The sequence below is a fragment of the Dermacentor silvarum genome, chromosome 2 (assembly GCF_013339745.2).
Source record: "Dermacentor silvarum isolate Dsil-2018 chromosome 2, BIME_Dsil_1.4, whole genome shotgun sequence".
Taxonomy (NCBI): Eukaryota; Metazoa; Arthropoda; class Arachnida; order Ixodida; family Ixodidae; genus Dermacentor; species Dermacentor silvarum.
The window spans coordinates 27,151,646-27,176,901 of NC_051155.1; the positions used below are offsets into that span (position 1 = coordinate 27,151,646).

At 47.3% G+C, this 25,256-nt stretch overlaps 1 protein-coding gene across 1 annotated transcript in view; it reads left to right on the forward strand.

Annotated features, from left to right (window-relative positions):
• Positions 1-25,256, forward strand: part of LOC119441376 (alkaline phosphatase, tissue-nonspecific isozyme) — a 123,485-nt gene that overhangs the window by 21,032 nt on the left and 77,197 nt on the right. The window lies entirely within an intron of this gene.

A 25,256-nucleotide genomic window follows, 5' to 3' on the forward strand; every position in this document is an offset into this window, starting at 1 on the left:
ATTTTACTGTCCTTGAGACAGACGGCGTCAGTGTGGTATGTCGTTATCATCGCAGCGCTGTTCACCTTGCCCAATTAGGTTGTCTTATCTTAAGCTATGCCAAGGGGCTCGTCCGGGCGCATGAACACATGTGCTGTGCCATAGTTGTCGGGGTCACCCTTGGGATGCAGGCGTGATAGATAGGCCCACTGCGGCTTCCAGACGTGCGATACAGTCGCTGGTTCACGTGGCTGCTGACGTTAAATATTTTATCTCAGGCGGCGAGACACGACGGAGTCAGCGTATCGGTGCCGACATAAAGCCTCCTATATTGCGTCGTAAAATATGGTATAGAAGCAGATAACGCTTTGTTGTAGCTTCATGTTCCAGGGTAAAAGTCAGCGCGGAAATGCTTTCTTCAGTATAAAAGCGAAAATGTGAATTGCGTTAGGCAAGCAGAGATTAGAGGACAGGAATGCTGTGGCAACCCTATAGCGGAACGTAACCGTTACTTTCGCAATTGTAACTGATGAGTCTGCACTAGCTGCAGTTTTCGAACAAGATAGAAGACGCGTAAGCCACGTGCACATATTGCGGTTGCGCATAAACCGTGTATCTGTTGCAACTACCTCTATACGACTATACGACACTAAAAGTCGGCTACACTTAGTAGAGCGCTTGCGGAGAATCTTCAGACCCAGGACATTGCAATCTTACTCACATCAAGCTAATACAGGAATTGGACACTTCCTGAAATGGCCTTGCCCTGCAACTGTTTTATACTGTGCAATCAATGCTTAGGCGGGCGCATCCTTTGTCTCCTTTTTGAAGCATTACCTGTTTTGCCACTATATACGACGAAATACGTTCGCTTCAAATGTAAGCTGAAGTTCATGCTGAGAGCCATTGGAGTTATTGTAATGGAATCTGGGTGATATATAGGACACGCGAAGGCTAATCTAGGCAAAGTGAAGAGGGTGCTGAGAAATTAGGTGCCTATAATAAAATTACCAAAATCCAGCCGTCGTGGCGCAGTGACTTTCGCGTTCCGCTGCAAAGCCGGAGAGCACGGGATGAAATATCGGCTACGGCAGCTGCAATTCGAGTGGGGGTGAAAGAAAAAAAAACGTCTGTGTACCGTGCATTGTGTGCACCTTAAGGAACCCCAGGTGGTCAACATTAATCTGGAGTTCCCCCCTACGGCTTGCCTCATAAACATATCGCGGTTTTGACACGTAGCAGCCCAGATATATTACAGCGAAGCTGCTAAGGGATCACTCTTCGATAGTCGCGCCCGGCAATAGAAAAAAAAAAAACTATCATTGGCCGTATGCTGCATGTGCTAGTGAAAGCGCGCGAGGGCGAGGCACGCGCGCTTTCACGGGGAGCGAACGCACGGCGGCGAGCAAACGCGACTTCCCACTGAAAGAGGAGCGACGGGCGAAGAGGGCATCGAGGCACCCTAGACTGCGTGTGCATGCCCGCTCTCCCACTGCGGCGCATGCACGCAGCCCCGCTGTCCTCTGCCGCCTGTGCCACGTACTCTCTCTGGGCTCTCACCCGCCTCTCCCCTCCGGAACCGCATGGCACGATTTCAGGCGCGATTGACGCGCGGATGGTGGGACGCGTGCGTCATTCTGACGCGTGTCCAGCAGGATCCATCACGAAATCGGAGTAGAAAAAAACTACGAGTTCTACTCGGAGTAAAAAACGCTTCGGGGGGCTATAGTCCTAGAATATACTGGCTAGTGTGCGGAGCGCGCGCATTCCGTACGGGAGAGGGTGGCCCCGCCCGTGATGACTGCGCGCAGGGGCCGTAAGGGGCGCTGCGTGCCGTGTGGGTGCATGGAAGCCGCCAAGCACCTGTCGCCCCATCGCTGCCGAAGCCTCGCCCGATTGCTTAGGTAATTTCATACGTGTGAAATCAGTGTTTCACAGGCATCGTTTCTTGGATTGTAAATTTAGAAGACGTTAAATGTGAGCAGCAGCAACATCCTGAGATGTTAAAGGCTAAGCGGCAATGCAAAGAAAGGACGTGTTTTGTGCCGTTGTGCCGAAGCGGTACGTTATCGCTCGGACGAAGAAAAGGTGTCTTTGTTCACCGCCAGCCCCAGCACGGCTTGCTGAATGGGAAAGTAGGATCAAGAGGGCAGACAGAAGGCTCACGCCGAAGGCTGTCGTGTGCGAAAGACATTTTGAGAAGGACTGCATCGAACGATCTTTTCAGATTACGGTGAACGGTGTCGTGAACGAACTCACCCGAGAGAAACCACGTCTGAAGCCCGATGCTGTTCCTACAGTTTTCGAAAATTACCCAACGCATCTTGTGCCTAAGAAGACGGTGAAAAGGAAGGTGCGAAATCTTTGCGACCAAGGACCGGCACCTAAAAAACGGTAGAGAAATGTCGAGCTGGCGGATCCCGAGTTGTGTTCTGCAGTCGACGATGACGAGACGCGGGTAGACTCATTGCGTCGCATATGGAGGTGCATCGGAGGAACTCCAGAAGCGTTCCGATTCCGAGCAGCCATGCCTTGCTACAAGATCAATGTGTGAGGTGAAGTCATACCACAGTTGCCGTGCCCAAGCTATGTGTGATGTTCAGCACCCGTTCGATGGAGTTCTGATTCCAGTGACATGGATAATGTTGCCTGCTGCGTCAAATGACACTTTACGTTATGCCTGTTGCGAGACTGAAGCCGGTGACTTCTCTAAGCTATTCATCGAAAGAATGGTGACTTTTGGGAAACCTTTGCGTGAGCACGGTTCTGTAATCGCCACAATTCACTTCCGAGGAAGGGAAAAGGAAAAGCGTGTGCTCACAGCCTGCCATGAGGCAGAGGCATTGATCAAAGAAGTTTCTCTGCCTGACCTTTGCAATGGATGTGGCATGATACCTGTTGCAGGCAAGCACACTTCATACAGAAGTATGTACTTTGCAAAGAAATGCTTGCTGACCACCGATGCCAAAGGAAACTCATGCTTCCACTGCAAATATTTACGAAAGCTCTCGCAGAACAACATGTACAGAAGAAAAACGACAAGTGATCCTTGCAATGACAAAAAAAGTGCAAGAATATTTCTCGTGCTTTGAGAAGGACAAAGAAAATCCTGGCCAATGTTCAGCAGCAGGTGACTCAAATGAAGGAGCAAAACAATGTATTGAGCGAAGAAGCTCTTGAGGCAAACATACAGTCACTCCCGAAGAAGCAGCAGCTAGCTGTGAGAACTTGTGTCCTGGCTGCAAGACGAAAAATCTCTTAAAGGCATGACTTATGATAATGAGTGGATTGTCGAATGGTTGCTAATGAGAATTCGGAGCCCAAAGCTCTACGAGCACCTTCGGAAGCAAAGCATTATGATTCTGCCTGGGCGAAGTTGCTTGCAGAAGTTTCCGCAACGATTCAAGGGTGGTTTTGGTCTGAACACCAATGATTTTGCGGCTTTAAGCGAAAAGACCAAAAGCATGCACACCTTCAGCCGCCATGAGGGCCTGCTTGTGGACGAGATTAAACTCTCGGAACATCTCAATGTGAAGGCAGCCGGTGAGTTTCAAAACTGCTTCCAACAAGTCAATCTTGTAGCTTTACGTTATTTCTACAATTCAGATAAAAAAGCAAGATTGCATTTTATTTGCTGCATTATGACAGCTTACGTTCCGCATGATGTGTAATGATGCTTTTTGTAACAGTTCAGGTAACATTGAAGGCTTCGTGGATCTTGGGGATCACACGGCCAGTGACCACAAGGGTGTGCTTGCAGACCACGGGATGGTTGTGCTGTTTCAACCCTACACCGATAAGTTGTTTTAGCAGAGTCTGCTGTCAAACTCATGGCATCAACAACATGGTTATCTGACACTATCATTGGTCCCGTCCATTTTTCAGGGAGCTGGAGACAAATCCTTGGCATTTTTGCCTCGAAAGCCAATGTAAAAGCAGCCACGCTGGCAAAAATTATAGTCGAATGTACCGTCCTGGCTGAACAAGCAGGCTTGTATGTTGACTCCGTGACTTGTGACGGCGCAAGCTGGAACAGAAGCATGTGGTGGATCTTTGGCATACATGGTGAGCAAATTATTAATTTTGCTCATTTACTAATACTGTCAGCCTGTGTGTAGGCATAATGAACATCCTAAAAGCAAAATTTAAGTTGCTTGAAATTTCCACATATAGTTGCCTAACAAGTTCTCTTCATTTATTGTATAATTGGAACTTCTTAAAATGTAGGCGGCAATGGATTCATAATAGTAAAGTGTGTATTTTCTGTTTTCCTAATAATATAATCAAAAGCTTAAAGCTTGATATCCTGTCGCAGTTGTAAATATAAAAAATGTGCTACTCTATTACACTCGGACACTATCTAGGCTTCAACTACATAACGTTAAGTATGTGTTGCTGGGTTTAAAAACTTCCGTTCTCGCATCATTTCGTACTTAAATAATGTACAAAATATGTTTTTAACAGGTTCTGCTGTTCATCTGAGAAGCAGTAAGAAGCACCCTGTGGACCCTAAAAGACAACTTTTCTTCGTCTCAGACTTTCCACACCTTTTGAAAAATCTGCGGAATGGATTTGTGTCTAAGGGTTACCTGACCCCGTTTGGCCACGTTCACAGTGGTATTATCGAGACAGCCTGGGAGTCGGACCGTGACAATGTTACACTGAAAGCTATGCCCAACATAACGACTGCACACCTGAAGCCGAATTCTTTTGAAAAAATGAGAGTAGATTTAGCGTTCTAACTTTTTGGAGATCAGGTGATCAAAGGACTTTATGCGCACAGGAAACGTATACATTCCGTGTACACAAATGTGCAACCAACAAAGGAATTCATCAAGCGAATGAACCGGCTTATCCACATAATGACCTCAAGGACGAGCCAAAAGGCTCTGAAGCCTGGTAATGTAGACAAAATGTTCCTAGCAGATTTCTTAGATTACCTAAACGCATGGGATCGGCACGCGGAACCAGCTGGGGGCAGATTTCTCACTGACAACACGGCTTGTGGGCTAAGGGTTACGATCAGAAGTACGTTATACTTGCTATCTTATCTTAGCTCCACTGTAGGGGACAACTACCTCTTCACGTCGCGTCTAAGTCAAGACAAATTGGAAAATATTTTCGGCATTATAAGGCAGTCATCCGGTTGTAATGACCACCCTACCGTGTCACAGTTTCTGGTAACTTAACTTAATGTCGTTTTATAACCTTGAAAAACCACCGAGAGGAACAAACTGCTCACCAGATGTTATCAAAGCACTGTTGAGCGAAGCACCTACATCACAGTCTAGCACCGGGGCACTACCACTTTTGAACATTATTGATGAGTTATTTGACCATGGAAAGGTTGATGAAGTTGAGGAGGCCATTGACAGTGTTCTGTTCAAGAATGATCATGCCGGGTACGTAGAAAGGAAAAGTAACGCTCCCTTGATCTACTATGCTGCCGGCTATGTGGCGAGAAAAACAATCGCAATAAATGCATGCCCACACTGCGCATCTTGCCTTTGTGTGACACCAAATGATGCAAACATGGATGAGAGCTCTCACTTTACCGCTCATTTTGACAATGGTGGGCTTGTTTATCCTAGTTCCGCCCTCTCCACTGCAGTTAAGCTAATCGAGGACGAATTCACCGTCTTCTTTAGCAACAACATTCTGCATGAAGAGAGTTTGCTCGATTTCGCAAAGTGCCTACGTTCACTCTCACTGCATGCCACAGCTTGGCTGCTCTAGCCATGAAAAAGAAAATTTGTCCGAAGTGGTCAAATTCTATGTCTTGTTAAGGTTCAGATTTCTTGTTAAGGGCCTGAACAAAGGCAGCGACAAAAATTCCTTAAGTTGCGCCGCTGCCAGTAGCGTGAAGTGCGTATAATTCTGGTCTGACCCCTTTCTGTTGTACCTGATTTGTTCGATTATTGTGTTCAATGTTCTGCAAATAAAGTAATTTGTGTTTGATGTCTGCAGTAAATGCAAACTTGCCCCGATTTTTGTTTTTGATATTTTTTTGTAATTTTTATAGTTTCCACATATCCTTATATCTAATTCATACACTTACCACTGGCCCGACTCTTTGGGACAGAGCCCCTAAGCAGTGGTGTAAAATACAGCTTTGTTAGAAGTAGCTTGTTTATTCAGGATGCAAAATGAGAAACCGGTTGCATGCTTTGGGCATACCAGCCTTTACGTGCTGCGTTGAATACAGTGCTTCAGTTCTTAACATCTCACTGAGCTATCTGGTAAGTGGGTTAGTTGAATTATGAGGGAGCTCTTGCGATCGGTTGACGTATGATAAATTGTGGTTGTAGTATTGTGGGTTAAGCCCTTCATGAGAAACAATTTAAAGTAGTAGATATAAGAAAATGTTAGTTTTTAATGTTGTGCGTTCATTGTAAGCACAACAGGTGCCCTAAAATTTGAAACGGCAATATTTTTACGTTAAGGTATGTCATTATAACAGTTTTTGAAAAGCTAATATAAGTTCTGTGTAGTTATTTTATTGCTGTAATAAGTAGGATTTTCATTAAGTTGTTCATTATTTGTCTTCAACAAAGACAGCCCTTTAGAGGCATTTTTAAATATCAATGTTTATTTAAAACAAATCGAGGGTGTCGCTTTAAATTTCACTGCCGTATTTTTTTCGATTTCAACTTCTGATTTCCAGCGTAACAAGGCTCTTCAGAATCTCAGACGTTGCTTTAGTGTCAGGTTATTGCTTGACATTGTTGTCATTCTTTGTTTTCACTTCAAGTCTGGTCGAATGAAGGCTATGTGGTAAGGGTTCTTGGACTTTCTGCGATATTTCTTGCTCTCAAGAGCAAAGTAAATAAAAATAATCGGTTGGGTGGTTACTGACAAGTTGAGTTACTTGCGGGCGGGAGCGTCACAAAGTGATCTATATTTGGTATTGCAACCGCATTTCGATGGGGGCGAAATGCGAAAACCCCCGTGGACTTAGATTTAGCTGCACGCTAAAGAACCCCAGGTGGTCCAAATTTCCGGAGTCCCCCACTACGGCCTGCCTCATAATCAGATCGTGGTTTTGGCACGTAAAACCCCATAATTTATTTTTTAAATGTTTAATTTGGTATTGCAAAATGCGTGCACTGTGAAGGAAATCACGTAGTTCTTATCGTACAAAGCGTTTTGTAAAGAACGCTCCAAATACAAGGAAAAAGTAAAAGTTTCCTTCGCGCTGCTCGGCTTACTAAAAGCCTCGCAGCGCTTGGGGAGCGCGCGGATTGAACGCAGATGCACCCACTCGCACAGCAGCGCACCCAAGCGGGCGCCACCGCAAATCATCAACGTCGGGGCCTTCTCCAAGTCCGCCCTCGGAACACTCAAGGAGGTTATAAAAAAACTTCTGGAGTGGAGATCCCCTATGCGCGCCCATTCGACCGGCTGAAGCCTGGGAAACCGGTTGGCGGCCATCTTGCTCCGGGCAAGAGCGAGCGCTGCTTGCGCGCTGGTAGCGTAACGAGTGCGCTTTCGTGGTGGCGTTTTATGATGAAAGCGGGAGAAATACTATGATTTATTTAGCCCAGATGTTTTTTTAATGCGACAGCCTTTCATGCATACCTCATGGTGGGGTGTCCGTCTCAAGGCCGTTTCAAAAACCCTGTTGTTGACACGAAATGATCTTCTTATTGGATAAGAGGCGATAACGCGCGCAAAACCACTATTAAGTATACAATGTTTATTAAGCATGTGAATAGAAGTAACAAAAGAATACAGAGAGGTGAATGAAGTGTATTAAGACTGTAATAGTGTTGAATTAGCAGTAAATAATGGTGGATTAAAGGGGTTTAGCTGGGTGATAGGAGTTTAACGAAAGGTAATGATGGAAAGAACACGCGGTGCTGTTCTAGTTGATGATGAGAAAGCCACATTTAACAGTTTAAAAGTGATTACGCAATTGAACTGACGCGATAATAGGTGCACAGAGAGGTGAATTAGGCGAATTTAGACGGACTTTTTATTGAAAAACTTGTCACGAATTGAAGTGACGAAGACTCCGTAAAACAAGTGGAAAGCGGCTGTCGTATCATTGAGTTAGCGACGCTAGAGCTTTCAGTCGCCTAGTTGTATCATTAGGAATCCCCAGTAATCTTTGTCATGTCAGGTTCAGGATAAATGAACAAGGCAGTTGTTAATTGCAAGAATACATGGGCGGAAGCTGGTAGCGCCTTTTATGCGCATCAGCTGGCCACATTACCGAAGTGACACGAAGTACAAGCTGAATTCAGTAAAGTGGTAAATAAATTTTTATTATGTCCTGGCTATTTTGATAAAATAAGCATAAAACAACATAAAACAAAGTGGAAAAAATGAATAAAAATATTGCATAACTACCTGGTGCATCACAGTGTATACTATAGGAAAACAATACCAAACAGGCATATATAAAATGGAAACACATCAAAACAAACATATTTTTGGCTGCGCAAAAACAAAAAATTGCACCAATGCCCAAAATTAAAGGCATGCTGATAATGTCACTTCTTAAGGCGCATGGTTCAGTAACTACGAATAATGGCTTTTAAATATTGTAAAGATCGTGAGTTCGCAATAGACGAATTTGTATGAACTCTGATTTGTATAGAACTTTACACGACGGCATGCAACAGTAACTTGATCTCAGAAAACGGTAATATTCGCGATCCAACCTAAGTTAAATTACGCCAAGATAGGATACCTATGACTACAAAAGAACAGTTGTTGCTCCAGGCACATATCGTGTTGTTACACACACGATATGTGACTGGCAGTACTCTTTATTTACCAGTTACGTCAGTTATTTTCTTGTTTTGATGCAAAACAGTTGCGTGCCGATATTTATGCAGGCTTATAGACAGTCAACTTGTGAGACGCAGCTACGATGTCCGCCAGGTCTGAGAGCTGTATCATTTTATATAAATAAGTAGTAAATAATTCCTCTGGACAAGCGGAATCCCATATGCAAGCGCACTGAAAATGTATACGAACATCAAGCATTTCTTACGAACTCGCTTTTTTATGCAGATGTGCGGGGAACGCTGGAAAAATGGTTGAAATGCTGCCCTGTCGTAGCCTTGTCGTATGACCAGGCCTGTCAAACAACCCTCTTCAAAGTGCACCGAGCAAAGAACATCCGAATATTTAGGCGCCGAGCCATCTCTGCAAACAGCGGGCTGCCATGCGTCACGCAGCGTTTTCTCTTTCGGGAACCTGTCGCAACAAAAACATACGCAGAAAAAAGCTCGTTTCAGCCTATATTCGCCAGTTAAAAGGTAGATTTCATATACAACAGCGCTCCTCGACGGAGATAGTGCACAGCAATGGCCGAGATATTGAAGGCTTTTTCGCGCTATACTTACACGTGAAACATTACTCCTGACTTTTGCTTCGCACGATTCGTGCAGCCGAAGGCGACGCAGGCTTTCACCATTCCGTTCAGCAGAGCTTGGATGTTCCCTTACAAACGCAGAAGAGAGGATAAATGACGCAACTGCCGAACTACCGCAAGGGCCCAAGCGGCGCAGCTGCGTTTTCTGCCCGGAGCAATATGGCGGTTGCTGGCGTCAGCGGCGGCGCGGCATCTCCACTCCAGAAGTTTTTTTATAACGTCCTTGGGCACACTAACCAGTATATTCTAGGCATTATAGCGCGGCGCGTCGCGTGCGCGTCCGCCAATCAGAGTGCAGTCACGTGGCATTTTGGTTTTGCCACCAGATGGCCGTGCTCTCCTTGCATCTCTAGGGTGCCTCGATGCCAGCGCCGCCGTTCAGGGTGGTGCCATCCTTTGACCGCACCCGCGCCGCCGCTTTCTCGCTGCGACGCCATCTTGAGTCACAGAGAGCGGTTGCGAGTGCTTGGTGCCGGTGCTTAGTTCGAGACACAGTGCGCGCAGATGCTTCGCTGACGCTTCTACTTGCTGGACAGTGTTCAGCCGCATGAATGACAAGCTTGTCAAGTGCATCGAGTCGACATGATGGGCTGTTGTGTTCCCAAGTGCACCGGATCGACGCGTAAAGGGCTTCGTTGTTTACGCTTCTCCCGGGACCCAAAGTGAAGGAAGAGATGGGAAGCCCAAGTAAAGCGGTATCACTGGAAGGCAACGGATAGCTCCTACATTTGCGAGGTAAGTGTCAAGAAAGTTTAGACTATCGCATCGTGTTTTTCATAAATAAGAAAGTATTCTCTGATCCTCGTTCACGTACCTACGTTCGCTCACGAACTAAGCACTGCACGGATGCTGAGTAGCCTGTGGTTTGCGAGCGCGCATCGCATAGGCTTTTGCCGTTTTGATCAGCGCAGTCTATGCGAATAGTACCCTTATTTTAAGAACTGACGAAAATGCTTCGCCGCGAAATAGCCTTACATTAGCTACAAATCGTCATGTAAACCACCTATTTTACTTTTTCACGGGAAGCACACATCGTGTGTCTCTTGTTTCTTTTTCCCTCAGTTTCTGTTTTCGCTACTGGTTATTTGGGACTAAAGAACGCAGTGCTTCTTCTGGGGAGAGCGGCTGTTGTGCACGTGGCAAGCGAAGCATTGCCACGTGCACCATATTCCCAGGCCAGATGCTCCATATTCCGGCCAACCTCTCTACTTTTTCACATCAATAAACTACTTCTTCTTCAGCAGATATTTTGCGGATCTCATGTTGTTACGTTATATAGCTGATTTTTTAGACGAATATATTTGTAGCGTGGTGCTCGTAAGCCGATGGTCATTCGTGCTCATTCCCGATCGTAGTGGGTACTGTGACGGTCTTTAAATGCCTGTGCACGGTATGCCCAGTTGTAGTAGAGTTAAGGGGCATCATGGAACCAAAATGTTTCGGCGCTTTCTGGCATGGTGTCTGTTGTAGCCTGTGCATTTCTTCGAAACGTGTGAAGCGAGGTAATACAGCATTACTTCTGCAAAAATTTATCTTTAAGCACTGTAATGGGTTCTCTGTATTTACAAGACAACTTTTCATATCAATAATCACTTTTGTTGTTTTACTTGTACTTAGAAACACTTTGAAGAGGACCAGTACGAGCGAAATCGACAGGATGGGCGCCGTCTGTTAAAGTCAACAGCCCTACATCATCATGGACTATATTTTCGAAGTGAAAAACATTGCTAATCTGTATTTGACTGTCTTAGTTTCATTTACGGTTTTTGTACGCGATATGTATGCAGTGTTATTCATTTTTTCAATGTAGTTATCAGTGTTCTAATGGTTATTATAAGATGCTCTGTACTCGCCATCGATGTGTTTGGCTGATGCGACGCATTCGATGGTAGCTGATGTATTCTGGCTGGATGTATTCGGGGCGAGGTTGAGGTACCCCGAGTGCATGCTGCACTTCGTCACGCACGATGTCAGCGATGCAGTTGACCGTAGGCTGCTGCGCCCGGTGCAGCTGTTGCAGCTCGTCGCGGACTACCGATCGTATTAGCTCGCGGAGCACTTCAATGTCAGTCGCGAAAGCTCCCAGACCGATGGTTGTCGAAGCAACATTCACTTGCCGGTCATACTGGTTCGACCGCTGCTGCAGCGCCTTTTCCATAGCAACGGCTTCTGCGAGGAACTCGGTAACCGTCCTCGGCGGGTTACGAACAAGCCCACCGAAGAGCTGTTCTTTGACACCCCGCATCAAATGACGGAGCTTCTTGTCTTCGAACATGCTAGGGTCGGCTCGCCTGAAGAGACGTGTCATGTCTTCAACGTACATCAGAACACTTTCATTGGGCTTCTGAGCACACGATTGGAGGGCCCGTTCTGCTCGCTCTCGGCGATCGGGGCTCGAGTACGTGTCCAAGAGCCGCCGACGTAACTCACGCCATGATGTCAGGGCCTCTTCGCGGTTCTGGAACCAGGTGCGAGCACCGTCCTCGAGGCTGAAATACGCATTCTTTAATTTCGCTCGGTCGTCCCACTCGTTGCAATCTGCTACTCGTTTAAAGTCGGCCAGCCAGTCTTCCACGTCTTCATAAAGGTCGCCGTGGAAGAAACGTGGCAATATGTTGATTAATATTACCCGCGGTTGCGTTTTCTTGTTTGCATTCTTGTTTTCGATTTATATTGCGTGTAATAAGGTTGATGTACTCACTTGAACCCCCCCCCCCCCATGTAATGGATAAATTAAAAAAAAAAACTCACTATCCCGAATTGTGTGTCGAGCCTACCTTGCGAATTTTTTTTATCTCGTCTATCAACATAACCTTCAGGCGCCACACAGTACATATAATTTTTCATGTACATATCTCTTTCATGATTGATTGTACTAGACATAAGTAAATGTATTTTGTGCATCGTTTGGTTTATTGTGTGTACTACGCAAGATTGACACAGACAAGTTACGTTACATGTTTCTCTACAGCACTAACTAAACCTTATTTTCACATCGCAGTTGTTTTTACACCAGCTTAATCCTGTCAGTACACAGTTTTGTGGGCAAGAAAAAGCAAAATTGCGCGTAGATATCGTCAAATAATTGCAACGAACGCGAAGAGCACGCGCAACGCAAGGGTAACTAACCGCCGTGCGCGAGTGGCTGGCTACGGTAAAGGAGGCGTGACGTGTAAACCAAAATACAACAGCGAAAAAGAAAAACTTCCACACACAGGGGGTCGCGAACCTTATATACCAAGCATTGAAGCGCTAAAAAAAATAGTGCCTATTTCAAACATACACACGCATGTTAAAGGTAAATTGAATTAGGCAACTTGGGGCATGTTCCCGGCGCCATAAATTTACGTCTTGGACCTTCGACGAGTTAACGGCTATTGGTTATAAAGATGTGCAGATGCGATACCGATAAAAAAATCCTCATCAAGGCAAATCACTTGGAAGTGCGCCGCGGGTAACACTATTTATAAACGCAAGCGTAGCTGAGTCTCAGCTCGTGTGACTCAATATGGCGGCGCCAGCGGGGTTGTCTCCACCCTGGACGGCGGCGCTGGGCATCGAGGCACCCTATGCATTTCGGCGGAACCTCCTTGGCGGAACTTTTTTTTTCTCGGCAGAACTGGCGCCCGCGTCGAAGGAAATACGTGCTACCGCAATTTTGTTCGCGCATCGTGTTCACCCAGAATGGACAAAGCAACCTTCCACGAGGCATCCCCCTTAATAGTAGCAATCGCCTCGTCTGCTGGGTAGTAAGCGGCCAACACTCTATTTTCTACGTCTTGTTGTAAACAAGCAGCGGCCGCTCCGCATGCGGAAGGTACATAGTCGCAGTTTCGCACACGATCTTGCTGTTTGAAATGAAGCTTGATAAATAAACTTTGGAAAAAATATCGCTGTCTAATTACACGAAGATTATTTTTATTGCAGTGTTCTGTAATTTTAAGGGCATATTGTATATGCGGTAACAGAGATTCATGTCGTTGGGAGTTATGTTGTCTGGCAACCCGAAAAATGCGACGCGAAGGCGGCGCTTCATTTTCTTGTGCGGGTGCTCGCGCGTCGGCAGCAACACGGGCGCTTGCCACGCGTCGCGTTTTTCGCTTGCGAAAAACGTGCCATGCGGTTCCAGCTTAAAAGTGTCGACAACGGCGCTTAACCGTTCCGTCACGTAGCCAGCGTTGTGACAGCAGTTGTGTGCGGTCACACAAACGACGCGCACAACTGTTGCCGACGGCGGTGGAGTTTTGCCCACGTTCGCACCGAATGCGCGCTTCGTTGGTGATGTGTTCATGAAGAACGTTCCATCCTTTGCCGTACACCCTATGGCGGTGTACCGTAGCGACCATAAGGCCATAGTCCCTGTGGTCACTAAAGAAATGAAAACCACCGGATTATATTGTTACGGATGAGATAGGTTTATTTACAAGATGATCGAGGGCGCTTAGAGACGAGATCGCAGGCAGTCAGGCATCTTATAACACACGCGCAGATCTTTCATCTCCTCTTCTGCTCCACCGCGCAGCGTAACAATATATTTCTCATTCTTTAATAGTTCAAATAACTAATTACACCATCACATCTTAATAGTCATAAATGGAAATACATAATTCGCACCATAGTAAAGCTTCGCTGGTCTTCCGTCTCCACCCCAGTGGAAGGGCTGACAGTTTTATTGTTTTTTTTTCAAAATACCAAAGTAGTGTTAGTTGCGCTTTAGAGCTCCGAAAAATAATTCGCTTCAGAACTATACCGTGTGCATCGAGATTCACGAGTAATGACAAAATTTTGGAGGATGCTTAAGCTTCGCCATTAAGAGCGCAACGCGACAGTGCTAATGGGCTCCGTTCGAATCACATTTTTCTTTATGAGTAGGCTTCATTGCAACACACAACGTGGGAAAGCCAGCTTCCCCTTAAAGCCGGCTTCACTTTGACACACAAAATGCATTGCTGGGAAGACATTTTTACAGTAGCAATTTCAACCGTCTTATGTTAAAATGTGGAGGCCCTAGGACCTTTTTTTATTGTTTTAATAATTGTTTGCGGTGGCCCCGAGGCGCGCGCGTGTCCAAAATTTAGAAAGCCTCGGTTTTCAACATTCCGCTCAATGTTGCCTAGAACTAATGTGCAGGGAAACACCATCAGAATTGGAAGACGCTTAAGCTTCGCCTTTAAGAGTGGAACGTGATAGAATTAAAAGATCCCTGGCTGCTTATCAGGATTTTTTTCTCGTATATTCATATTACAATCCGACGCTATCACGCCTTTAGGTTGTGGTTAAGTCGTAATTTACGATTTTTCTGACGGATTTTACTTTGAGAAAATCAATTTTTGTTCACTAACGCCTTGCGCCACGTGGAGGGCCTGTGTGGTCGGTGTGGTTCGAGATGATGTGGTTGGCCATGATTATTTCCGCCAGACGCCGATGCTTAACGCCGACGCCGGATTTTCTGCGACATGGGGCGTTGAACGCTAGCGGACGCTGCGGATAAACAGTCCCAAGGAAACCATTCCGAAGAATATTTGATGTTGTAGGTGGGGTTTAGCGGCATCCAGGTAATTCTCACGTATAGCACGTGCTAATCGATGTTCAAGGGAAGACTAAGACACTTAATATTTGTAAAGTGGTAGGTGTATAAAATAAGTTATTGTAGGGATAAATGATGACTGGAAGACTAAAATATTGGAGATTTGCGAAGTGTTGGGTGTATTAAAAGCAATCTGCGGGAATAAATTGCGCTAGCAGAAATATGCTGGAGAAATTTGCAATGTCCTGACGGAGCTTCTGAAACGGTCTTTCAAGCACTGAATTCTATAAGCCCGTGACTCAACATGACAGCCTGAAACATTGCACATGCCAGCGGGAGACAGTGTTGCCAGGTCCGACGAGGCGGCGTAGCCAAAAGCCAGAGAAGTTGTAGCCCAAATGTAGCCAAACATAAAAAAGTACGAAATATTTCGTAGCCAAATATAGCCATTTTTATTTGCAGTTTTATTTTAGCATACATTTTGACATTCAAATACAGCAATCTTTTCTTGCACAACCCGTGGTAACAAAATGTCCGTGCCGCCGTGACGGTCAGCCCTTGACATCAACAACAGCGACATCATGCTTGCACAGAACACTTTTTGATTGGGCCCGGAAGCTAAGTTCCAGCGAATCGCTGCAGAGGGCGAAATCAGTGCTTTTATTTTATGACAGATAGTACTAACTTATTATTTTTAGATATTTACAGTAATATTAACTACGAACTCTGCTTTTTAGCTGTCGGGAACGCAAAATAATGTTTAGCGTCATCGAACTCTCGCGTCATATCTGCCTATACGGCGTAGAAGTCTATCAGCTTGGCTCGGGTTAGCTGGTCATGCTCGATATTCTGTCCATTTACATCAACCATCAAATATTATTTGCAGTAATATTAACTATACACTCTGCGTTTAGCTGTCGCGAGGGCAAAATGATGTTCGGCATCATCCACCTCTCAATTGACCTCTGCCTAACGCGTAGAACAAGTTCAGTTGTCCAGTTGTCGGCGACGGCGACGCGCCCACGGCTTCCTTTTATATGAGCCAAAACCAGTCTTCCGCGCTATGATATCTCGCGTTATTTTTCTCATCGTGCTACCTTGCTTTCTGGTTTTTTTTTTCAATTAGCCGGTCCCAGATTAGCCGGTACGTGCTCTATATACTGTCCATTTACATCTACCTGGCCGTCATCTTAGGTCTCTAGCACGCCAAGAACATGCGTTAAGAAAAGGGACAGACAACAAATGCCACTCACTGTCTGAATCGGTGTAAGCGGAGCTTTAAAAGATTACTGCGCAAACCGGCATACTAGAGTAAGAAGCGCGTAGTCGTTTTCGGCGACGAGCACGTCCCGAACGTAACTCGTTCGAAATGTTAAAAGCCGTGACGGCGCACAAAGAGCAAAGGTAAACAACAAATTGATAACAGTGGTTACGCTGTGAAAACCGATTACTGTCAAAAAGCATACCTTGTTGATGTGCTAATAAAGTTTTAGAATAGGGGCCCCCAAAGTTGGGGGCCCCTAATAGCTTTGTGGGTGTTAGCGCTGGGGCATAAATATGAAAATAAAATATACCATTTCATGATAAGAACAGTAATTTAGATTTTTGTGCTTAATTACAATTTAGAACTTATTCTATCAGCAGCAAGCAACTTGTTGCGCTTAGTTTTGAGTAACCAACTTTACCTACCTTCACCCAGCCAAGTCAATCCGTGTTAGGTCTACGAGCCATGAAATCGACAATCGAATTCGGAATCAGCGGCGTCTAATGAATCAGTCTTCATTACACATGCTAGTTGAGAGAAAGCGATAACAGCAATCACTTCTCTAGCTTACGAACTTTACGCGTTACCACGAATCGAGCCCAGTTGGGCACTAGGTTAGAGCCGTCGCTTCGATGGGCGTCGCCATATTTGTTGACGAAAGCTTTTGTGGCAGCTTTTGGGGCTCCCGCTAAATCGATGAAATTGCGTACCCGACGCAAAACCCAAACACAGTTAGCGTCTTGCGCAAGCGCAGTGGGGGACTCCGGATTAATTTTGGCCACTTTGGGTTCTTGAACGTACACCTAAATCTAAGTACACGGGTGTTCCTGCATTTCATCTTGATCGAAATGCGGCCGCCATAGCCGGGAATCAAACCCGCGTCCTCAAGCCAGCAGCGCGACACCACACAAGCTGAGCTAACACGATGGGTGAAGTTCATGTGACGTGGTGCACTGATGTCATTGTGGCAAACATGTTTCTATAATAGCAGAATGAGTTTCTTCATCCGTGAAATTACGGGCAAACCATGCATCTAGAAGTAAAAGCACCAGAACCCACATTTGGCTAGGGGTCTTGCTCCCTTCTTTTTTATACGTTCTCGCATACTTGGCCCACTTCCCCATGTTTCGATTCACCTCTCGGAGGAGGATCCTATCTTACGTCCAACCTATCGAAATGAATCTCGAATGTAAGCACGGACAAAAATTCATCTAGCAGGAGAATGAAGATGGCACTAAAGCTTCGCGCGAGATAAGTCGAGTAGGTCGAAAGCTGTGCCCGGCACGATACTTCACCCAGAATTAATACATGGCCATAAACACACTGGGGCGTGCCATCCACCCGTGCTACCCTTCTTTTATATCGGCGCCATGATCGCCCGACGGCCCCAACCCTATGTTACTGCTCTCCCTTCCTGAGCCTAGCCATGTTAGTACAGTGTACTGTGAAAAACCCACTACTCTCAGGTTCATCCCGCTGTCCTGCGATCGGCTGCATAACGCTCAAGCGAGGTGTAAGTTTAAGTGCATCAAAGATCAAAGCCACCGGCTCAAACGGCGGCGCAGAGAGGGATGGGAAGGGGTGGGGGGGGGGGGTGTCATTTCGCGCATGCATACACGCACAGCCACGCGGCTGGCTCAGCCAGCTAAAACATAGCCTTCGAGATTTGCTTCTACCCGATCAGAGGCACCTCTGGAGCCTGGATTAGGGCACCACTTATAGCCCAAACAAAGCCAAGTCGCAGATTTTCAGTAGCCCAAATATAGCCACATAGCCTACTCGTCCAAGTCGACGCCAAAACTTCTTTCCTGTAGGCCAGTTTGGCTATATATTGTTACGGTGAGGAAAACAGAAAAGGTCGACGAAGGAGAAGAGGACGAAGTGGCAACAACCTCTCTGTGTTCTCAGCTGCTGTCTATCTCCTGTAAATACATTCTGTAAATAGTTTATACCCGTGACATTTTGGTGAGAGGTGCGGGGTACGCGTCTTCGCCACGGAGCTCCGCAGCGGACGTCTCACCCAGCCCGAGAACATGCATTCAGCGGCAGGCACCGCGTCTGCAGCTGCATCCCCGACTACGCAGACCCAGTACGTTGCTCTACCTCAGCCGCAAGACCCCGGCAAGTTCAACGGCCTCAATGGTGTTGACGTAGAAGAATGGTTAAAGATGTACGAGCGCGTCTGCAAGGTGAACAGGTGGGATCCTACCATAATGCTGGCCAATGTCGTGTTCTACCTTGTTGGAACACCGAGAACGTGGTATTATACACACGAAGAAGAGCTCACCAGCTGGGAGTTGTTTAAAGAGAAGCTGTCCGACGTTTTTGGCAATCCGACCGGTCGACAGCTAGCCGCCAAGCAACAACTCGCCACGCGTGCCCAAACTACTACCGAGTCGTACGTCTCCTACATTCAGGACGTCCTCGCCCTCTGTCATAAAATCGACACGTCAATGCCAGAGGAGGACAAGGTTGGCCACATTATCAAGGGTATCGCGGACGACGCATTCAACCTTCTGGTCTTCAGAAACTTATCGACCGTCGACGCCATCATGAAGGAATGCCGCCGTTTCGAGCAGGCGAAGAGCCGCCGTATACATAATCAGTGTACACGGCTTCCAAATACTGCAGCGACCTCTTCTTGCACCAACCTAACCGACCAATCTAGCGTGCCACCACCAAGTGAAAACGTGACCCGCATTGTGCGCCGCGAATTCGAAGCTGCGTTTCCTATCTCGCCTCAACCGACGTCTTGGACCAACACTGCTGAGACGATATCGCTGATTCAATCCGTGGTTCGCCAGGAAATTGCTAATATGGGTCTCCCCAGCGCCTGCTCCTTGAGTCGTCCTGACCCCGGCCCTGCCCCTATGCCTCGGTCCTATCGCGCTCCACCCTCCAGTGCCCGTTATCCCTACAGTGCCCGGAATCCGTCGGACTGGCGTACACCTGATGGCAGGCCGATCTGTTTCTGCTGCGGCCGAATCGGTCACGTTTTCCGTCACTGCCGTAGCCATTGGTCGTCCCCGCCTCGAAACACGTTCTGGAATACAAGTTCGCCCCGCACTTCTTCACCCCGTCGCTTCTACGACGCTTCCGACGCCGCTACCTCTCCTCGCCGCTATACTCGCTCGCCCTCGCCTCAACGTCGCCAGCCACGTCCGCCCCAGTTTCACCGCTCGCCCTCGCCGACCTACCCAGGACCATCCCAGCCGGAAAACTAGGCGATGCGGCACCTCGGGGTAGTGCTGCAATGTCGAATACGCCGCAAAATCCTCCTTTGACGCTGTTTACGAAACGTAACCTTCTCGACGTCCACGTTGATGGCACACCCGTCACAACACTCATAGATACCGGAGCACAGATATCGATTATGACCAGCCGCCTTCGCCGCCATTTAAGGAAAACTGTTACGCCTGCCGTTACGCGGGTCGCACGAATCGCCGACGGCAGCATGGTGGCCGTGGTCGGATTGTGTACTGCACGCGTGAGCATTTCCGGCCGCCATACTGTCGTACTTTTCACTTTGCTTGACCAATGCCCCCATGACCTCATACTAGGCCTTGACTTCCTCTCTGCCCATTCAGCGCTCATCGATTGTTCTTCAAGTACTGTGCGTCTTGACCTGCCTCTGCTGGACGACCCTACCACACCTCACGAAATTCGCCTGAGACCGACTGATTTTGTTCTTGTTCCACCACAGGCCTTGCAATACATCGAAATGGCGCCATCTATGCCAGTTCCCGATGGTGATTACATCTCTGCTCCAATAACTGCCATCGTTCTCAGCCATAACGTTACCGTCCCGCATACAATACTGAGAGTCAAAGACAATCGCACCTACCTCCCTGTGGTGAATTTCGGGCTTACGAAGCAAATTCTGCCTAAAGATATTACCCTGGCTACGATCATTGCTTTAGAAGTTCACTGCGTTGAAACTTTTGCCGTCGACACGTCCTGTGAACCTTTCCGGTCTACAAATTGTACTGACCACGACATTACGAAAATGATCGCCCCGCGTCTTACGCCTGTGGAGGCTGAACAGCTCTGCAGTTTATTGCTTTCGTTCAAGGATATATTCGACCTAAACAACCGTCCCTTAGGCCAAACGTTTCTTGTCAAACACTGTATACATACAGGCGATAATCCTCCCATCCATCGGCGACCCTACCGAGTTTCAGCTTCGGAGCGCCAAGTCATCAAAACGGAAGTGGACAATATGCTCGCGAAAGACATCATTGAACCATCGTCAAGTCCCTGGGCGTCACCTGTTGTGCTAGTAAAGAAGAAGGACGGCACATGGAGATTCTGCGTCGACTACCGGCACCTCAACCGCATCACGACGAAAGACGTCTACCCACTACCTCGTATAGATGACGCCCTTGATTGCCTATACGATTCAAGTGGTCGACTTGCCTCTGCTACCTAGATGATGTTATTGTGTTCTCGCCCACTTTCAGCACACACCTTGAGCGCCTTTCAGCTGTACTTGCATGTTTTTCGCAAGGCCGGTCTGCAGCTCAACTCGAAGAAATGTAACTTCGGCCACCGTGAAATTACAGTCCTTGGCCATGTCGTCAATGCGTCTGGCATCCGACCGGACCCGGAGAAAATTCGAGCCGTGAAAGATTTTCCTGTCCCACAGTCCGAAAAAGATGTCCGCAGTTTCGTGGGCCTTTGCTCCTACTTCCGTCGCTTTGTTAAAGATTTCGCCACCATAGCACACCCTCTGACGGATCTTCTGAAGAAAAATGTGCCGTTTTCATGGGGAGACTCTCAGGCCGCCGCCTTTTCTCGCCTTACCACCATACTCACCACCCCGCCGATTCTAGGACACTTCGATACGTCAGCCCCTACAGAGGTGCGCACCGATGCCAGTGGCCACGGCGTCGGTGCCGTCTTGGCACAAGTTCAGCACGGCCGTCAACGTGTTATCGCGTACGCTAGCCGTCTTTTGTCACCTGCGGAGCGGAATTACTCTATTACCGAGCGCGAATGTTTGGCACTTGTGTGGGCAGTAGCAAAATTCCGCCCCTATTTATACGGCAGGCCATTTTCTCTTGTAACGGACCACCACACCCTCTGTTGGCTTTCCTCCTTAAAAGATCCCACAGGGAGGCTTGGACGATGGGCTTTGCGGCTACAGGAGTATTCCTATTCTGTGGTGTACAAGTCTGGTCGCCTACACAATGACGCTGACTGCTTGTCCCGTTACCCTGTACCCACGCCCGCCAACGCCGACACGGATGCTTCCGCAAGTGTTCTTTCCATTTCCCAGCTTTTGGACATGGCCCACGAGCAACGCCATGACGCTACCTTGAGGACCCTCATTGACCGAGTGCACTCTGCTCCCACTGATCCATCGTTACGGTGGTTCGTCCTCAAAGACGGGATATTGTACCGCCGCAATTTTCACCCTGACGGTCCTGCCCTTCTATTTGTCGTTCCCCAACACCTCCGCTTAACCGTGCTTCAGGAGCTGCATGATGCACCTACTGCCGGACACCTTGGGGTTGCTCGCACTTACGACCGCGTGCGCCGCCGCTTCTACTGGCCCGGCCTCCCGCGCTCCGTACGGCGATACGTAGCTGCTTGCAAGTCCTGCCAACATCGGAAAAAGCCAGCAGTGCTTCCTGCCGGGTACTTACAGCCGATCGAGATTCCAACTGAGCCATTCTTCCGCGTGGGTTTGGATCTCCTTAGCCCTTTTCCTGAGTCCAGCTCCGGCAACAGGTGGATCGCTGTGGCTACTGATTACGCGACGCGCTACGCCATCACTCGAGCGCTTCCCACGAGCTGCGCAACTGACGTGGCCGATTTCCTACTCCGGGATATCATTTTAGTCCATGGCGCCCCGCGACAGCTCTTTACCGACCGTGGCCGCACTTTCCTCTCCCAAGTCATCGCCGATATCCTACGCTCCTGTTCTACCAAGCACAAACTCGCTACGTCCTATCATCCCCAGACCAACGGCCTTACTGAGCGACTTAATCGGACCATCACTGACATGCTATCCAAATACGTCTCACCCGACCACAAGGACTGGGATATTGCGCTACCCTATGTCATGTTCGCCTATAATTCGTCACGCCACGATACTGCTGGGTAATCCCCCTTTTACTTGCTCTTCGGTCGTGACGCTGTATTACTATTGGATGCTTCGCTCCCCTTGGTGCGGAACTCACAGACCGAGTATGCGCGCGATGCCATCGCCCACGCTGACCATGCGCGCCAGCTTGCCCGTACTCGTTTGTTGGCATCGCAGTAAACTCAAAAGCACACTTACAATTGCCGCCATCGTGAGACATACTTTGCACCAGGCTCTCTCATACTCATTTGGTCCCCTTGCCGACGTGTGGGGCTCTCTGAGAAACTCCTTCCGTGCTACAAAGGTCCTTACCGCGTTCTACGTCAAGTGACCAATGTCACCTATGAGATCATCCCAGTGACATCCGTCGTGCCAACTGGTTCCTCATCACCCGACATCGTACACGTCTCTCGGCTTAAGCCCTATTGTGCCCTTCCCGATGGCCCCATCTGAAGCACCGGGACGGTGCTTTTTCCGCCGGGGGTTGTGTTACGGTGAGGAAAACAGACAAGGTCGACGAAGGAGAAGAGGACGAAGTGGCAACAGCCTCTCTGTGTTCTCAGCTGCTGTCTATCTCCTGTAAATACATTCTGTAAATAGTTTATACCCGTGACAATATAGCCAAACCTGGCAACACTGTGCAAATTAATATATGTGCAAAAATCACAGAGCAACCTTACAATACAATTCGCCAGACCCACCAAATGTCAAGGGCCCTTCTGATGAAAAAATGCGTGAGGCCAAGCCGTCACTAGTATTATTTTAGGACAAGCTTGATGATGTCTTTTGCCATGAAGTATTAGCGAAACAATCATTGTTTTCTTTAACTATCTCAGCAATTTGCCCATTATCGACTTATTTCTTACTGTTTAAATTTTTATTAGTTATTACAGTTAGCACGAGTTAAGTCGTAGGCTCGGTTTGAGCGGTGAATGAAATTTTATTTTTATTTTATTTATTTGTTTTATTACTTTATTTACAAATACTGCGAGCCATAGCTCTGGCCCAAGCAGGAGGCGGACTATATACAGCACAAGAGCAGGTTTGTCTACGAATATGCCAAGAGAACATATTTATAGAGCTTCTTAATCTAAACAGGTAAAACATATTAAATCTGCCTTGAGAAAGCATCGAAGTAATGTACAGTCGCGATCAAAAGTTTGGAGACCACGGTACCAGCAAAAAAGATTAAGATATATTCAAGCGTAGCTGCGTGGCCTGGAATTGGTTTAATGCATTGCATTGGCCAAACAAGCGCGCGTACGCTTGCGCACTTGATTTCAGCCGGAATGCCCAGGCTGCGAAACAAAAATGAAAAATTGCGGCACATTTGGTCTCCAAACTTTTGATCGCGACTGTACATTGAAAACAAATAAGTACGTCAACATTCCCAAACAAGTCGAACATAACACGCAGCAGCAGTATTGTACAGTGGAGAGGACTACAAAAAATGTTCTGCTATTTCCCTGATAACATTATCTGAATCGAACACTTCAATTGGCAACAAATTACAATCAGCAACAGTCCTGGGAAAATAACTATGCTTAAATCCTTCAGTCGGCAAATATTGGAGCTAGTAAGTGTGGGTGAAATCGCCTTGTTTTCGTTCTAATGGCTGGCTTAACACAATCAGACAAATTAATATTTACCTTTCTTGAAATAATTTTGTGCAAAAAGGCTAAGCGACAAACTTTCCGACGGGCCTCCAATGTTGAAATATGTTGTTGCATGAGTGAAGATGGCGAATCGTACCTTTTATACTTTCACAAAATCAATCTTATTGCTTTCCTTTGAATTCTTTGCCATATTGAAATATCTTTTTTAGTATGAGGATCCCAAATGACCGCTGCGTATTCGACCTTCGACCTAACACAACCATTATAAGCTAGCAATTTTGTACTTATAGGAGCATTTTTTAGTTTTCTCTTCAGAGTCCGAAGTTGCCTGAGCGCAGATGTACAAATTAGAGCACTGCACGGGCTCGGGCTTACCCGAAAGCCCGGGCCCGGCCCGGCCCGTGGGCCGGGTAGAGGAGTTTTTTCACGGGCTCGGGCCGGGCTCGGGCACGGCGTGTGCTTTTTGACCCAGGCCCGGGCCGGGCTCGGGTTTTTTGACGCGGGCCCGGGCCGGGCTCGGGCTTTCTGCGAGTTATTCTCGGGCTTCTCAACTCTGAAAATATGTTTTTTTTTTCAGTCTCGGGCCGGGTTCGGGCCGGTTTCGAGTCGGGCTCGGGCCGGGCTCGGGCTTAAGGCAAAGGGGTGGCGGGCCGGGCCGGGCGGGTAACGTAGATTATGGGCCCGGGTCTCGCCATAAAAGTTTTGATCGGGCTCGGACGGGCCGCCCAATGTGAAAACGGGCCCGGGCCGGGCCGCAAAAATCGGCCCGTGCAGTGCTCTAGTACAAATGCTTGAATTATGACTAGACCATGTAAGTTCATCAGTTAGAGTGACACCCGGATATTTGTAGTTGTTAACTTGACAGACTGAATTATTACGAAGACTATACGAAAATGTAGTAGGTGGCTTCTTTCTTGTTATACGTAAGAGTACTGTTTTCTCCACGTTTAGCTGCTTGCCCCACTACTGGCACCATTCATATATTGACTGCAAAGTCTTCTGAAGCAAAACTTGCTCGGTTCTAGACGATATTTCTTTAAAAACTACACACTCGCCCGCAAACAATCTCACACCTACTTCTTTTGGAATTATGGTAACTAAATCATTAATATCAATTAAAAACAACATTGGCCCTAACACATTGCCCTGCGGAACACCAGATGCAACTCGCAACACATCGGAGAAGCATCCACGCACCTCAACAAACTGAGTTCTGTTATGCAAATATGCTTTTCTCCAATGAACAATTCTGGATGGGAGTCCTAGACATTCCAATTTAAGCATAAGCCTAGCGTGGGACACTGTGTCAAATGCCTTGAAGAACTCTAAAAATAATTCACCGATTTGGCCAGACACATCAAGAACATGGCAGAACTCGTGAACAGTTGGCACAAGTT